General features: G+C 37.7%; 1 long non-coding RNA gene across 1 annotated transcript in view; it reads left to right on the top strand.

Moving 5' to 3' along the window:
* LOC125965526 (uncharacterized) overlaps nucleotides 1-13,183 on the top strand; it is a 106,009-nt gene extending 92,826 nt beyond the window's left edge. Inside the window, exons 2-3 of the long non-coding RNA XR_007479511.1 lie at nucleotides 8,827-8,985; nucleotides 12,933-13,183. This is a non-coding gene — a long non-coding RNA (uncharacterized LOC125965526). The remainder of the gene's footprint in view (nucleotides 1-8,826; nucleotides 8,986-12,932) is intronic.
* Nucleotides 13,184-16,405: the final 3,222 nt, after the last annotated feature.

The following is a 16,405-nucleotide window of genomic DNA, read 5'->3' as shown; positions in this document are numbered from 1 at the left end:
CCTCGCACAGAAACGAAGACCCAACACAGCCAAAAATAAATAAATAAATTTATTAAAAAAAAAAAAAGAAAGTGTACTTTCTTTTGAAGAAGAAACGCCATGCCAGAGGAGCGCGGAGAAGGCACGAACATTTCAAACAAGCCAAGGCTAACGTGGCCTATGGCAGGGAGGAAGTCGTTAATCTACGTGGGCAGGTTCTAGACAAATGTTTGTGCACTCAGCCTTCCACGCAAGACCAGAAGTCAAAATCGACCACTGACCAGTGTAGTGAGCAACCTCCAAATATAATGTAACGACAGTATTACCACATCTGAGTTTATTTCTTCTATTCAAAGAAGGAATTAACAGGTGAGACTGGTTCAAGATGGTGGAGTAGAAGGACATGTGCTCACTCCCTCTTGCAAGAGCACCGGAATCACAACTAACTGCTGAATAATCAACAGGAAGACACTGGGACTCACCAAAAAAGACACTCCACATCCAAAGACAAACGAGAAGCTGCAATGAGATGGTAGGAGGGGCGCAATCACAATAAAATCAAATCCCATAACCACTGGGTGGGTGACTCACAAACTGGAGAAAAATTATACCACAGAAGTCCACCCACTGGAGTGAAGGTCCTGAGCCTCATAAAAGGCTACCCAACCTTGGGGTCCGGCAAAAGGGGTCGGGGGAATTCCCAGAGAATCAGACTTTGAAGGCTAGCAGAAATTGATTGCAGGTCTTCAAAAGGTCTGGGGGAAACAGAGACTCCACTCTTGGAGGGCACACACAAAGTAGTGTGCGCATCAGGACCCAGGGGCAAGGAGCAGTGACCCCATAGGAGACTGAACCAGACCTACCTGCTAGTGTTGGAGGGTCTCCTGCAGAGGCGGCGGGTGGCTGTGGCTAACCTCAGGGACAAGGACACTGGCAGGAGAAGTTCTGGGAAGTATTCCTTCGTGTGAGCCCTCCCAGAGTCCACCATTAGCCCCACCAAAGGACCTGTAGTCTCCAGTGCTGGATCGCCTCAGGCCAAACAACCAACAAGTAGGGAACCCAGCCCCACCCATCAGCACACAAGCGGATTAAAGTTTTACTGAGCTCTGCCCACCAGAGCAACACCCAGCTCTACCCACCACCAGTCCCTTCCATCAGGAAACAGATTCAAAAAATACCTAGAAACAAATGACAATGAAAACACAACGACCCAAAACCTACAGGATGCAGCAAAAGCAGTTCTAAGAGGGAAGTTTACAGCAATACAATCCTACCTCAAGAAACAAGAAAAATCTCAACTAAATGACCTAACCTTACACCTAAAGCAACTAGAGAAAGAAGAACAAACAAAACGCAAAGGTAGTAGAAGGAAATAAATCATAAAGATCAGAGCAGAAATAAATGAAATAGAAACAAAGGAAACGATAGCAAAGATCAACACAACTAAAAGTTGGTTCTTTGAGAAGATAAACAAAATTGATAAACGTTTAGTCAGACTCATCAAGAAAAAGAGGGAGAGGACTAAAATCAATAAAATTAGAAATGAAAAAGGAGAAGTTACAATGGACACTGCAGAAATATAAAGCATCATAAGAGACTACTACAAGTAACTCTAGACCAATAAAATGGACAACCTGGAAGAAATGGACAAATTCGTAGAAAGGTATAACCTTCCAAGACTGAACCAAGAAGAAATAGAAAATATGAACAGACCAATCACAAGTAATGAAACTGGTTAAAAATCTTCCAACATGGAATTCTGACGGGGCTTCCCTGGAGGTGCAGTGGTTGAGAGTCTGCCTGCCAATGCAGGGAACACAGGTTCGTGCCCCGGTCTGGGAAGACCCCACATGCCACGGAGTGGCTAGGCCTGTGACACATGGCTGCTGAGCCTGCGCGTCCGGAGCCTGTGCTCCGCAATGGGAGAGGCCACAACAGTGAGAGGCCTGCGTACCGCAAAAAAATAAATAAATAAATAAATAAAAATAAATCTTCCAACAAACAAAAGTACAGAACCAGATGGCTTCACAGGTGAATTCTATCAAACATTTAGAGAAGAGCTAAAACCCATCCTTCTCAAACTCTTCCAAAAAATTGCAGAGGAAGGAACACTCCCAAACTCATCCTACAAGGCCACCATCGCCCTGATAGCAAAACCAGACAGAGATACTACAAAATAAGAAAATTACAGACCAATGTCACCGATGAATATAGATGCAAAAATCCTCAACAAAATACTAGCAAACAGAATCCAACAACACATTAAAAGGATCATACACCATGATCAAGTGGGATTTATCCCAGGGATGCAAGGATTCTCCAATATACACAAATCAATCAATGTGATACACCATGTTAACAAACTGAAGAATAAAAACCATATGATCATCTCAACAGATGCAGAAAAAGCTTTTGACACAATTCAACACCCATTTATGATAAAAACTCTACAGAAAGTGGGCACAGAGGGAACCTATTCAACATAATAAAGGCCCTATATGACAAACCCACAGCAAACATCCTCAATGGTGAAAAACTGAAAGCATTTCCTCTAAGATCAGGAACAAAACAAGAATGTCCACTCTTGCCCCCCCCCCTTTTTTTTTTACATCTTTATTGGAGTATAATTGCTTTACAATGGTGTGTTAGTTTCTGCTTTGTAACAAGGTGAATCAGTTATACATATACATATGTTCTCAAATCTCCTCCCTCTTGCATCTCCATTCCTCCCACCCTCCCTATCCCACCCATCCAGGTGGTCACAAAGCACGGAGCTGATCTCCCTGTGCTATGCGGCCGCTTCCCACCAGCTATCTACATTATGTTTGGTAGTGTATATATGTCCATGCCACTCTCTCACTTTGTCACAGCTTACCCTTCCCCCTCCCCATATCCTCAAGTCCATTCTCTAGTAGGTCTGTGTCTTTATTCCCGTCTTATCCCTAGGTTCTTCATGACATTTTATTTTTTTCTTATATTCCATATATATGTGTTAGCATACGGTATTTGTCTTTCTCTTTCTGACTTACTTCACTCTGTATGACAGACTCTAGGTCCATCCACCTCACTACAAATAACTCAATTTCGTTTCTTTTTATGGCTGAGTAATATTCCATTGTATATATGTGCCACATCTTCTTTATCCAGTCATCCGATCATGGACACTTATGTTGTTTCCATCTCCTGGCTATTGTAAATAGAGCTGCAACGAACATTTCGGTACATGACTCTTTTTGAATTATGGTTTTCTCAGGGTATATGCCCAGTAGTGGGACTGCTAGATCGTATGGTAGTTCTATTTTTAGTTGTTTAAGGAACCTCCATACTGTTCTCCATAGTGGCTGTACCAATTCACATTCCCACCAGCAGTGCAAGAGTGTTCCCTTTTCTCCACACCCTCTCCAGCATTTATTGTTTCTAGATTTTTTGATGATGGCCATTCTGACTGGTGTGAGATGATATCTCATTGTAGTTTTGATTTGCATCTCTCTAATGATTAATGATGTTGAGCATTCTTTCAGGTGTTTGTTGGCAATCTGTATATCGTCTTTGGAGAAATGTCTATTTAGGTCTTCTGCCCATTTTTGGATTGGGTTGTTTGTTTTTTTGTTATTGAGCTGCATGTTATTCAACATAGTTTTGGAAGTCCTATCCATGACAATCAGAGAAGAAAAAAAAATAAAAAGAATTCAAATTGGAAAAGAAGTAAAACTGTCACTGTTTTCAGATGACATAACACTATACATAGAAAATCCTAAAGATGCCACCAGAAAACTGCTAGAGCTAATCAATGAATTTGGTAAAGCTGCAGGATACAAAATTAATGCACAGAAATCTCTGGCATTCCTATACACTTACAACAAAAGATCAGAAAAAGAAATTAAGAAACCAATCCCATTTACCATCACAACAAAAAGAATAAAATACCTAGGAATAAACCTACCAAAGGAGGTAAAAGACCTGTACTCAGAAAACTATAAGACACTGATGAAAGAAATCAAAGATGACACAAACAGGTAGAGAGATATACCGTGTTCTTAGATTGGAAGAATCAATATTGTGAAAATGACTATTCTACCCAAAGCAATCTACAGATTCAACTCAAACCCTATCAAATTATGAATGGCAATTTTTACAGAACTAGAACAAAAAAATTGTAAAATTTATATAGAGACACAAAAGACCCTGAATATCCAAAGCAGTCTTGAGGGAAAAAAAAACAGCGCTGGAGGAATCAGACTCCCTGACTTCAGACTATACTACAAAGCTACAGTAATCAAGTCAATATGGTACTGGCACAAAAACAGAAATATAGATCAATAGAACAGGACAGAAAGCCCAGAGATAAACCCACACACCTATGGTCAACTAATCTATGAAAAAGGAGGCAAGGATATACAAAGGAGAAAAGACAGTCTCTCCAGTAAGTGGTGCTGGGAAAACTGGACAGCTACATGTCAAAGAATGAAATTAGAACACTCAAAAACACCAGACACAAAAATAAACCCAAAATGGATTAAAGACCTAAATATAAGACCGGACACTATAAAACTCTTAGAGGAAAACATAGGCAGAACACTCTATGACATAAATCACAGCAAGATCCTTTTTGAACCACCTCCTACAGAAATGGAAACAAAAACAAAAATAAACAAATGGGACCTAATGAAACTTAAATGCTTTTGCACAGCAAAGGAAACTATAAACAAGACAAAAAGACAACTCTCAGAATGGGAGAAAATATTTGCAAATGAATCAACGGACAAAGGATTAATCTCCAAAATATATAAACAGCTCATGCAGCTCAATATTAAGAAAACAAACAACCCAATCAAAAAATGGGCAGAAGACCTAAACAGACATTTCTCCAAAGAAGACATACAGATGGCCAAGAGGCACATGAAAAGCTGCTTAATATCACTAATTATTAGAGAAATGCAAATCAAAACTACAATGAGGTATCACCTCACACCAGTTAGAATAGGCATCATCAGAAAATCTACAAACAACAAATGCTAGAGAGGGTGTGGAGAAAAGGGAACCCTCTTGCACTGTTGATGGGAATGTAAACTGATACAGCCACTATGGAAAACAGTATGGAGGTTCCTTAAAAAGGTAAAAATAGAATTACCATATGACCCAGCAATCCCACTACTGGGCATATACCCAGAGAAACCCATAATTCAAAAAGACATATGCACCCCAATGTTCATTGCAGCACTATTCACAATAGCCGGGCATGGAAGTAACCTAAATGCCCAGTGACAGACAAATGGATAAAGAAGATGTGGTACATACATACAATGGAATATTACTCAGCCATAAAAAGGAATGAAATTGGGTCATTTGTAGAGATGTGGATGAACCTAGAAACTGTCACACAGAGTGAAGTATGTCAGAAAGAGAAAAACAAATATCACATGTTAACGCATATATGTGGAATCTAGAAAAACCGGTATGCAAGGCAGAAATAAAGACACAGTTGTAGAGAACAAACGTATGGACACCAAGCAGAGGGCAGTGGGGGTGGTGGTGGTGGTAGGATGAATTGGGAGATTGAGATTGACATATATACACTAATATGTATAAAATAGATAACTAATAAGAACCTGCTGTATAAACTAAATAAATAAAATAATTTTTTAAAAAAGATAAAAGGCTCAAAAGAGAAAAGACTGATGAATATAACTACATTAAAAAATACTTACGTTCATCAAAACAAATAATTAAAGAATAAAAAAAACCCTGTAACTAGAGAGAAAGAATTTAAAATACACATAATGAGAATAAAAACCCATATGATAATATAATTTCTATGGCTCAGTAGAAAAATGAATAAGTAAATAGAAACGTGCATAAGTGAAAACACTAGTGGCTGATAAGCTTATTTTAAAAGGCTTAACTGTTTTGAACTATGGAAAACACAAATTAAAATCCAGTAACATAATTGGTGCCCCTTCTGGCAATAGCATACTAATTTTAGACAAATTCTCCCTGTGAGAATAACTAGACAAGCTCAACAAAATATTTTTTAAAAATATATTTGAAAACATTGACAGGACAAAATCAATACAGGAAGAACTTGCAATTCTACAACTGGAGAGAGGGTGAAATCCCAAGGAAGTAGGCCTGAAACCTGAACTATGTTTCTCCTTAATGGAATTTGCTGTTATGAAATGAACAGTTGAGAGTCTTAAATTATTTCTACAGTTTTTCAAAGTCAATGTTCAGCACTCAAACAAAAATAGCAAAACACCCAAAAAGATGAGACTTGACTAATAACCAAGAGAAAAGAATAAATATTAAAAACAGAGCCACAGGTATCCAGATATATTTGTTATCAGACATGGATATTAAAATAATCAGGGTAAATAGGTTAAAACATTAATTAACAACATAGAGAATTCTGGTGGAAAACTAGATATTATACAATGGGATCAAGTGGAAAGTTGATAATTAAAAAAATGTAATAAATGAAGTTAAGTACCCAACCAATGGGCTTAATACAAGTTAGATACAGGTGAAGAGAGAATTAGGGAAGGGAGAGAGAGAGGTCAGAAGAATGAAGAGGTATTATTTTCCAATGTGATTTTGAGGCTAGCATAACCTTAATACCAAAAGCTGACAAGGCTATTCCAAGAAAGTAAACCTATAGGCCAACCTTTCCCATGAAAATAGATTTTTAAAATTCTAAGCAAAGTATTAGAATTCTGAATCCAGCAATATTCAAAAAGGATACTATACTACAAAAAAACGAATTTACTCCAGGAATGCATGGTTGGGTTAACATTCAAAATTCAATCAATACAAATCAACATGTCAATAACATGAAGGAAAAAATGCACACAATTATCTCAATCGGTGCAGAAAAGGCACTTAAGAAATTCTACTTGCTTTCATAATAAAATATAGTAAACTATATTGTATAATGAAAGGGAACTTCCTTATTCTGATAAATCAATTTTTGAAACTATACTAATGTCATATTTAAGTGAAATATTGAATTTTACCTCAGATTGATAATAAGACAAATGTGCCTATTATTACCTCTTCTATTTGCCGTTTGTTCTCTCCTCTATGTGTTTGGGAATACTCCTGTATATATTTTTTCAAATCAATAAAAAAAGGCCAGACAATTCAACAGAATAAAGTGGGTGAAAGTGTTGAACTGGTACTTTACAAAATATGATATTAAACAACAAATGAATTTTTACAGAGTGCTCACCTTCATTAATCATCAAGTAAATGGAAATTAAAAGCACAATTTGATACACAGCCACCAGAATGGCTGTGGGAGAGCAAACTGTATTATCCCTTTGGATAATTATTTGACTGTATCTACTATAATTGGACTTACATATATCTTAAGACCCAGCAATACCCAACACAACACATGCTTCAAAAGACATGTACATAAACATGGCATTAAACAAACCCTTGAAATAACTCAAATGTTGAAATAATTACAAATTAATTGGGTATATACATACCCATACAAACTATACGACAATGAACAATGAGTTATTGCTATGCAAAACAGAAATGACTCTCACAAATATAACGTGTATACTATATGTGTCATATGATACCATTTCATAGCAGCATTGTTCGTAATAGCAAAAATCTGAAGATAATCCTAATAGCCATAAACAGGAAGAGGGATATGCTGTGAAGTATTTACATAACAGAAGTCCAGAAATATTGAAAATGGATGAACTAGCATTTCCTGCACAAATACATTAAGTGAAAAAAGCGAGGCACAGAAGAGCACTAGATAGTATAATAGTAAACTAATACACTGTTTGGAGAGAGAGATTTACATGGAAGAGGGAATGATAGACCCCAAATTAAAAATGGTAGCTTCCTTTTATACAAGGTAAGCTCCAGGAGTCAGAGCTTTTTGTCTGTTTTTTTATTTTACTGTTTTGTATTACCTAGAACAGTGCATGACACGTAATAATCATTCAAATGAACGCTTTTGAATAAATAAGTGAGGAGAGAGGGACTGATATGGGGAGTTGCAGTAGACTGGTAAAGGTCAGTTACTTAAGCTGGGCGATGGGTACTTAGGGTGTGAGTAACAGTATTTCTTATACTACATATATGTGAGATACAGTCTTCTGTATTGTAAAATACAATATGCTATAAAATTAAAAATATACTACTTAACTTTCATACTGAGAAACAATACTATATAAATATAAAAGATATCCTCACCCCATCCCTCAGGCCCAACGTATTCCTGCCTCTGCCTTGGCCTTCAAGGGAGATAGGAATATTGAGTAGAGGGTAGTCACAGGAAGAGTCTCAGGGAGTTTGGTTGACCCCATATTTTAGGTAAAAAAAAATTACATATATATCAAAAATCATGTAAGAATAAAAATAATGTAAAAATGTTTACATTATGATTTCAAATCAGAATGTCTGTGTTGGTATGTCCTGCTTTGTGCCTGAGTGAGAACTGAGGAGTGAAGAAGAAGGAGAGAGAGGTGGGTCCACTTGGGGGGATTTGAGGTCATGGATGACTCGTAAGAGGAGCAGTATTTACTTCTTATTCTTTCCCTTTCTTTAACTCCAAAGAGAATTTTCACAATATATGCAAAAGTCTCTTTTAGATGAGTCAGTACAAAACACCTATGCCAGCGTGTCCCCAAAATACTGTCTTAGAAAAGGGGAAAATTGCCCAACCTAACCACATGCAATAGTCTGCCAAAAACACCATGAAAATCAACTGGAAATCAGTCCTGTTCTTTAGTTTCTCTTACAATTTTTCTTCTTTCAAAAACATGCCATCTGTTTAAACAACTTGGAGGGTAAATGTTCTTATTAGTGTGCCTTTTTCCACAGGGCATTTTAGTTCATTCCAGCAAGTTCTGGCCGAGTGCTCACGATGTGCCTAGCACCTTATGGATGTGTGGAAAGCAATAGGTTCTAGTTCAAAAACAGCTCAAACACAGGGCAAAACCTCTACTCCACCACAACCCACTTCATCAGTCAAGAAATCAGGTAATTTCACTCCTTGCCATGTTATCTAGAAATCTACTTTGGCATTGCTGAATGTCATACATGTTATCTTAAGAACTTTGTTTTTGTTAGGATACCTTAAAGATATTACAAAGATGAGTTACCAACTTCAGTATGATATTCTACAATAAGTACATGTAGTCTTCAAAGAACTGCTATCAAAATATGTAAAAATGTCTACAAACCAGTAGGAATAACACAAAGAATCCAAGAGAAAAATGGGCAGAAAACAGGAGCAAACATCTCACAGGGGAGAAAACACATATGTACAATAGATGCATAAAGAAATGTTCAGTATTATTAGTGATCAGGAAAATACAAATCAAGATCACGTGAGATCCATTTTCCTGGTAGCTGAGCGGCCAAACAAAAACCTGGTGACAACCCAGGTGCCCACCAATGGGTGAGTGGATGCTTAAACTGTGATATAGTTATCAGTGGACTACAGCAGTCAAACCGAGTGAACTACAACAGCACATAATAATACAGAGGACCCTCAGCAACATTATATTAAGTAGAGAAAGCCCCAAATATCGCTTAAGTGTGATATGCTTTTTATAAAGTTAAAAACAACTAACATAAGAAAATAAGGTTTGGAATGGAAAGTACGGTAGTTATAGTTAATAGTGCTGCATTACAAATTTGAAAGTTGCTAGAGAGTAGATTTTAAAAATTCTTATCACGAGAAAAATATTTGCAACTATGTATACTGATGGATGTTAACTAAACTTATTGTGGTGATTATTTTTGCAATATATACAAGTATTAAGTCATTATGTTGTACACCTGAAACTAATATAGTGTTATATGTCAATTATATCTCAATAAGAAAAGGAAATACACTCTTCTACTCTGTTTTGATATGCAATTGCATGTATCTAATTAAAAAGGAAAGTAGAATATATTTAAAAATTGAATTATTAAATACCTTTCATAATATTAAAAAAAAATAAAGTTTAGAAATAGAGAGCCAAGTGAAGAAAGTGAGAGAATGGTGATCACAGTATGTTGGGTCAGGTACAATGATGCAGAAGAACAGAACCCATGTACCATATGGCTAGAAGTTGCCTATTATGACGATCTTAGCTTCTGTTTTGCACATTGAATTTAGGGATGCTTCTTAAGGTATAAAATAACTAGCAAAATAAATATAAATGGGTCATGAAAGGACCAATGATGACTGTGCCATAGAATAAAGATTATAGTTAATTAAAAAAAATTTTTTATAATTAATTTAATCCTGTGCATCTGAGGTTCATGATAAAGAAAACAAGCTACTTGTTATAAAGAGAATATAAACATTAACAAATGTAGGATAGTTTTTAAAAGTTTAAAAGAGAGCATCTGTGTACTGCTTCAAATCATCCTCTGTACCACAAGTGCTCCATACGGTATGACTTACAACTGTGAACAAGAGACAGTTTCTGCTTGCAAGGAACTCATGGTTGGCAGAGAAGGTAAACAAGTGAGTAGTTATAATAGAGTTAACTAAGTGATGGGATCATCATAAAGAAGTAAAAAGACACAGAGCAGGAGGTACGACACAAGCCTGGGCATGGAGGGAGTCATCTTAAGAAGGTATGAAATCTAACTGTGGACTTGAAAGTACAGGATATTTTAGGCCCTTTCAAGGCCCTCCATGGGAAGGAGAGAGATGGGGCTTGGGAAGTCAACAGGGGCCTCATCACGAAGGGCCTTGTGAGCTAAACAGTGGACTTGGGGCCTTATCTCAAGAGCCACAGGAAGTCATCAAAGAGTTTGAGAAGTCACACGATGAGGTTTCTGGCTTCAGAAACAGCAGGATCAGAGGCAGAAAGCCTCAGTTAGATTACAAAGATTGATGCAGTTATCCAGGTGGGCCATGGTGGTAACTGGAAGTAATGGCAGGATAGAGAGAAGTAGGCAGATTAGGTAGGGAGTTACTGTGGAGGGAGACTAAGAGGACTCAGAAATTTATTGGATATAGGGACCAAATAAGAGAGGCAAGTCAATAATGATTCCGACTTTAGGTAGCTGGGGAGGTGGTGGTGCCAGATGCCAAGAATTGAGAAAATGGGAGAAAGCACAGGTATCTTCTTTTACAGTGCATCTCATTTGGGTCAGAATTGGTTCACAGTGTCTCACAAGCCTTTTCATATAAAGCTGACATTTTCTCAGGAAAGCATGGCTCACAAACACGAAAATCCTCTTCTTGTTTCCACACACCTGGACAGAGTTGTTAAAGATGGAGTATCGGGCTTCCCTGGTGGCGCAGTGGTTGAGAGTCTGCCTGCCGATGCAGGGGACACGGGTTCGTGCCCCGGTCTGGGAAGATCCCACATGCCGCGGAGCGGCTGGGCCCGTGAGCCATGGCCGCTGAGCCTGCGCGTCCGGAGCCTGTGCTCCGCAACGGGAGAGGCCGCAACAGTGAGAGGCCCGCGTACCGCAAAAAAAAAAAAAAAAAAAGAAAAAAAGATGCAGTATCATGGGAAGAATGTTCAAATAAAAGTTTCCAAATCCATGACCTAACATTACAAAAGCTGCTTCACTTTATTTTCTAAGTCATTCCTGGGTTCATTACTTGTGTGGCTAACTATTGGTGTCACTGACCCCCAATTATAAAATGAGGTCAGAGTTCCTCTGTGATTATTTTCCTTCTTTTTAAAAGCAAGATAAAGACCTAAGCATGGCTCCACTGGGCAGTACCTAATAATAAAGTATTTTGCTTCAGGCACATCATAAAGCAATTGCACATATTCCTTCCTTTTCATATGGTGGGTCATAAACATGTAATGTAAGCAACATTAATTTTCTAGAGAATGATTGCCAAGATTAAATTTTCTGATCAGTGGTAAACAGGAATGCATGGACCTATATCTATGTAAAGAGTTCTGTGACATGGCCAGTACTATGGTCATTTTATAGCTACTTCCCTCAGAAACCTTTAAAGCAAAATGGCCATGGAGTGATGCATTGCCAGGCTGTAAGAAATGTTGGCCCATTACCACCAGATCAGTCCCTGAAGGGTTACTGTTAATATTTGGCCTCAGGGAGAGAGGAGTCAATAAAAATCCACATGTAGGGTACTTTATATACTCATGTGCAAGCAAAGGGAAGGCTAAGGGAAGTAGAAATCATTTACATAGCACATAAGAAGGATCATTAATATTAGTTACCGATTCTCATACTGCAACTGTGTGTGTTTATGTGAACGGTAATATCGCAAAGCAGTTAGCAGAATGCAATTTGGTGTCGCAGAGATTAAAGTCAAACTCTGGCTTTGTCATTTAAGAAGCAATGTGACTGAATAAATTATTTAAATTCTCTAAATCTTAGTTTCTTTATTGATACAAAGGACAATATACCACTTCCTTGGGTTTAATGAGTGAACACATGCAAAGAATTTAAACTGGTATCTGACATATCTCTAAGCATTCAAAACAATGGACATAATGTAAGTAAAGCAACATAAATGTATGGTAATATACATCAGGCTAAAGTCTGATATTAAACCTAGATGCCTAGTATAACTAAAACACTGTAAAATACTAAATTTGTGGATAGTTGAGTTTTTAACATGGTTTGCAGGAAACATAATAATATCATATTCCGTTGACTCTATGATGTGCATTTTTAAATACTTAAATGAGAGGCATTAACTTTGCCTGCAAATATATATCAAAACTTCTGGAAAGGATGACAGCAGCTTGGAAGAAAATTCCAGACCCAATAATGGAACATTCTTTTCAGAAATGCTACATCATCAATATTCTCCTTGACATGGAGGATGACATTGTAGAATGTCCCTAACGACCCTCATCTGCAAAATGATTCAGAAGAACCAGACTCTTAATGGGAAGTTCCAGAAAATACCTCCTCCCATTTGTTTTGTTTATGCTTTCTGTGTTATACATGCACAACAGTAATGTTTGGTAAAAACATATGTCTAGGGCTTCCCTGGTGGCCAATGCAGGGGACAAGGGTTTGAGCCCTGGTCCGGGAAGATCCCACATGCTGTGGAGCAACTAAGCCTGTGCACCGCAACTACTGAGCCTGTGCGCCACAACTACTGAAGCCCGCGCGCCTAGAGCCCATGCTCCGCAACAAGAGGAGCCACCGCAATGAGAAGCCCACGCACCGCAACGAAGAGTAGCCCCTGTTCGCCACAACTAGAGAAAGCCCACGTGGCAACAAAGACCCAATGCAGCCAAAAATAATAAATAAATTAAAATAAATAAATAAAAAAAACACATATGTCTAACTAGGTCTGTTTATTAAATAGAGCACTTTCAAAGCATTATAAAATAAAAATTCTAGTGCTAAAGTGCTGTGTCATAGTTTAACTGTCAGTCTTTGTCATACTGGCTCATAAATAATGGAACACCTCACAACTGATGACAACTTAGCTTTACTGAAATATGGTAAACAAAGTACAAACAGTCAAAAGAATTTAGAAAAGTCACAAAACTGAGTTGCTAAGGGAACATTTATCTGGGTTCAAATCTTAGCTCCCCTGTTTCCAGTTACGTTAACTTTGGACAAATGACCATCCCTCCAAGCCACTGTAACTGGCAATTTTACATAAGTCATTAGGTAAATTGTGTGGATTAAATGAAAGAATATAGATGAAATGTTTAACACTGTACTGTGCAAATACTTCCAGACTGCAAGAGATGACTGATATTGTTACTATAATAATTAATAATCTACTGCTTTAAAATATGAAAATACTTCAGATATGTGTCACAGCTTATAACAGAAAGCTATGTTATGTCTGTCAGTCATCCCCGTATAAGACAAAAATACCCGTGTAAATATATTAACCTAAGTTATCAATTGTTTCTATATTTTAATTTAAGGGTAATAGGAGAATGAATGAATGGATTTGAAAGGTACATTGACAGTGGTCTGAATTAAAATGTCATTTAAGTTCCCTACTCAAAAATTTATGTTGGGGAAGTTGAGGGCACTACAAAGACAGATGGCCACTTTCTAGCTGAAACTGACAAACAGGAAGAGAAAGTGATTGCTGATGAAAAAAGTCAGGCCATGTGTACTAGGAATACAAGGACTGAAGACATCACTGTCAGTAACATCAGTTTCAAAGATAAGACTTAAACTGGGAAACTTACAGACAGATACACTAACCTTACAGCTGAACCATTATATGTATGGACAATTATGAAGAATGTTCTAGGGTGCATAGTGGGAGGTATTACTTCTTTGGCAACAGTGAATGAGATGACAGCGTGTCATAGACACATATGCCTTCCTGATGATCTTCCCTCATTGATTCTCAAAGTTAAGATTCCTTTGAAAGAAAAACTGTGGTTTGCTGGTGTATCCAGTGATTTTATTATAATGCTACTTAAATGCTTACATATAGACCTAGATACAAGCAGATGTAAAGTTAAGTGGAATCAGAGGACAAAATAAAAGCCAAGCCAAGCCAATACAATTAAAACTGATTGCATTTGTTAAATGGAATTGCTGATGCTGCTTTGCTGGAGCCCAGTAACTGCTTGTGACACAAGTATGGAATTGACCGAACAAAGATTCCTTTGAGTTCAGCCCTCCTCAAACATCAAGTTGGGGGTGATGAGCCATTTTCCTGTCACTTTCCTCTATTTGAACTACTTTACCCCTCACTTGACATGCATATATGAAGTCTGCCTCTCTTCTCCTCTACTCTCTAATAAATACATGGTTCCAATGTATCATAAACCCAACTGCAAAGAAGGACACCGTCGTAGTTATCTTTTGCTTTTTAACAAACACCACAAAACTCAGTGGCTCAGAACAGCATCGTCACTTCTCTCTCATGGTTTCTTTGGGTCAGGAACCCCTCAGGGGTTCAGCTGGGTAGTTCTGGCTTGTGGAGGGGGCGGTCTTTCAGGAGGCTGTAGTCAGATGGTAGCTGAGGCTGGAAGTCTTTATCACTCGCATGCCCAGTAGCTGGGCTGGGAAGACTTGAACAGCTGGGGTTCCTCTACCAGCATCTATGAAATCTCTTCATTGGGTCTGTGGCGTGACAGCTTTAGGAAAGCAACATTTCTTAAATGGTGTCTCACTTTCTTCCCAGGTACATGCCCCAAGACAGAGAGCCAGGTGGAAGCCATATTGCCTTTTCCAGCCTAGCCTTGGGAGTCATGCAAGATCACCTTACCTCATTCTTCTCATTAGAAGCAAGTCACTAAGTCTTGTCTGCATCCAAGGGAAGGAAAATTAGAATCCTCTTTTGGAAGGTGCAAGTATGAGAGAACTTGCAACATATTTGGAAACCTTCAGATATTGACGTCATGTGGCCATATTTCATTTAAAAATGTTCATCTGCATGACTCAGTGTATGCTTTCATATCTTTACACATCTCACAGGGAATTCACAGAACCCCAAGAAAAGGGAAGTCAACCCCCACTGGTCTGTGGATGCCCCAGTTTGAGGAAAATTCACTTATGCTCCAATTACAATACATGAAATGGAGGTTTCCTTAAATTATGGGGTAGGAGAGAATGGACTTCAAAAAATAGAGGGAAGAAAATAATAGTCTTGGGAGAATTTTTTACTAGATTACATGTTAAGTCAAGAGATGTATAATTTACCTGAAGTAATGAAATCAATTTTATTTTAAAGTTCGCTTTGGATTTGATATGAGATGCCCAAAATAGACCTATCCAGGATTAAGTAATCTTTAAAAACGGCTCTCGAAAAACCAATGCTCCTTATGCTATACTAACGCAAGCACTCTGTTAAGGACTTCAATCATTAACCAAACATATGATAGTAACAAGACAGATTTCTGAATCCTTTGAGACCCCATCAAATGTCCTTTATAAGGTTCAATCTGTTCTTTTTTGATAGAGTTTTGGTTCACTCGCTTATTTTGATTTTATTACCCCAAAGATTAATGAACAATAATGAATACTTCTAAAATACTATATTAATTACATGCATCTGCATTTACAAGCTCTCCTCTTAAAAATTTTCTTTAAAATAGAAGATTGTTTATTAAAACAATAAAATAATTTACCCCCTCCCCCAAAAAATAAATAGGAAGAGAAGAGAAGACAAACTGGAAAGCGTTTTGCAAATTGGTGAAGCTGAAAAACTTGATGTATGCAAGGATGATTTTATTTATTTTTAACTTTCTTTCCCACATATTCTAATGGTGGTTAAGACGCCCCATCCAAAAAGGGAACCCTCCTACACTGTTGGTGGGAATGTAAGTTGGTACAGCCATTATGGAAAACAGTATGGAGGTTGCTTAGAAAACTAAAAATAGAGTTACCATATGATCCAGCAATCCCACTCCTGGGCATATGTCCAGACAGAACTCTAATCCAAAAAGATACACGCACCCCTATGTTCATAGCAGCACTCACTATTTATAATAGCCAAAACATAGAAACCACCTAAATATCCATC

Source organism: Orcinus orca, chromosome 10 (assembly GCF_937001465.1).
Source record: "Orcinus orca chromosome 10, mOrcOrc1.1, whole genome shotgun sequence".
NCBI lineage: Eukaryota > Metazoa > Chordata > Mammalia > Artiodactyla > Delphinidae > Orcinus > Orcinus orca.
Note: the sequence above shows the minus strand (reverse complement) of the source record. Positions and strands in the feature narration are given on the sequence as shown.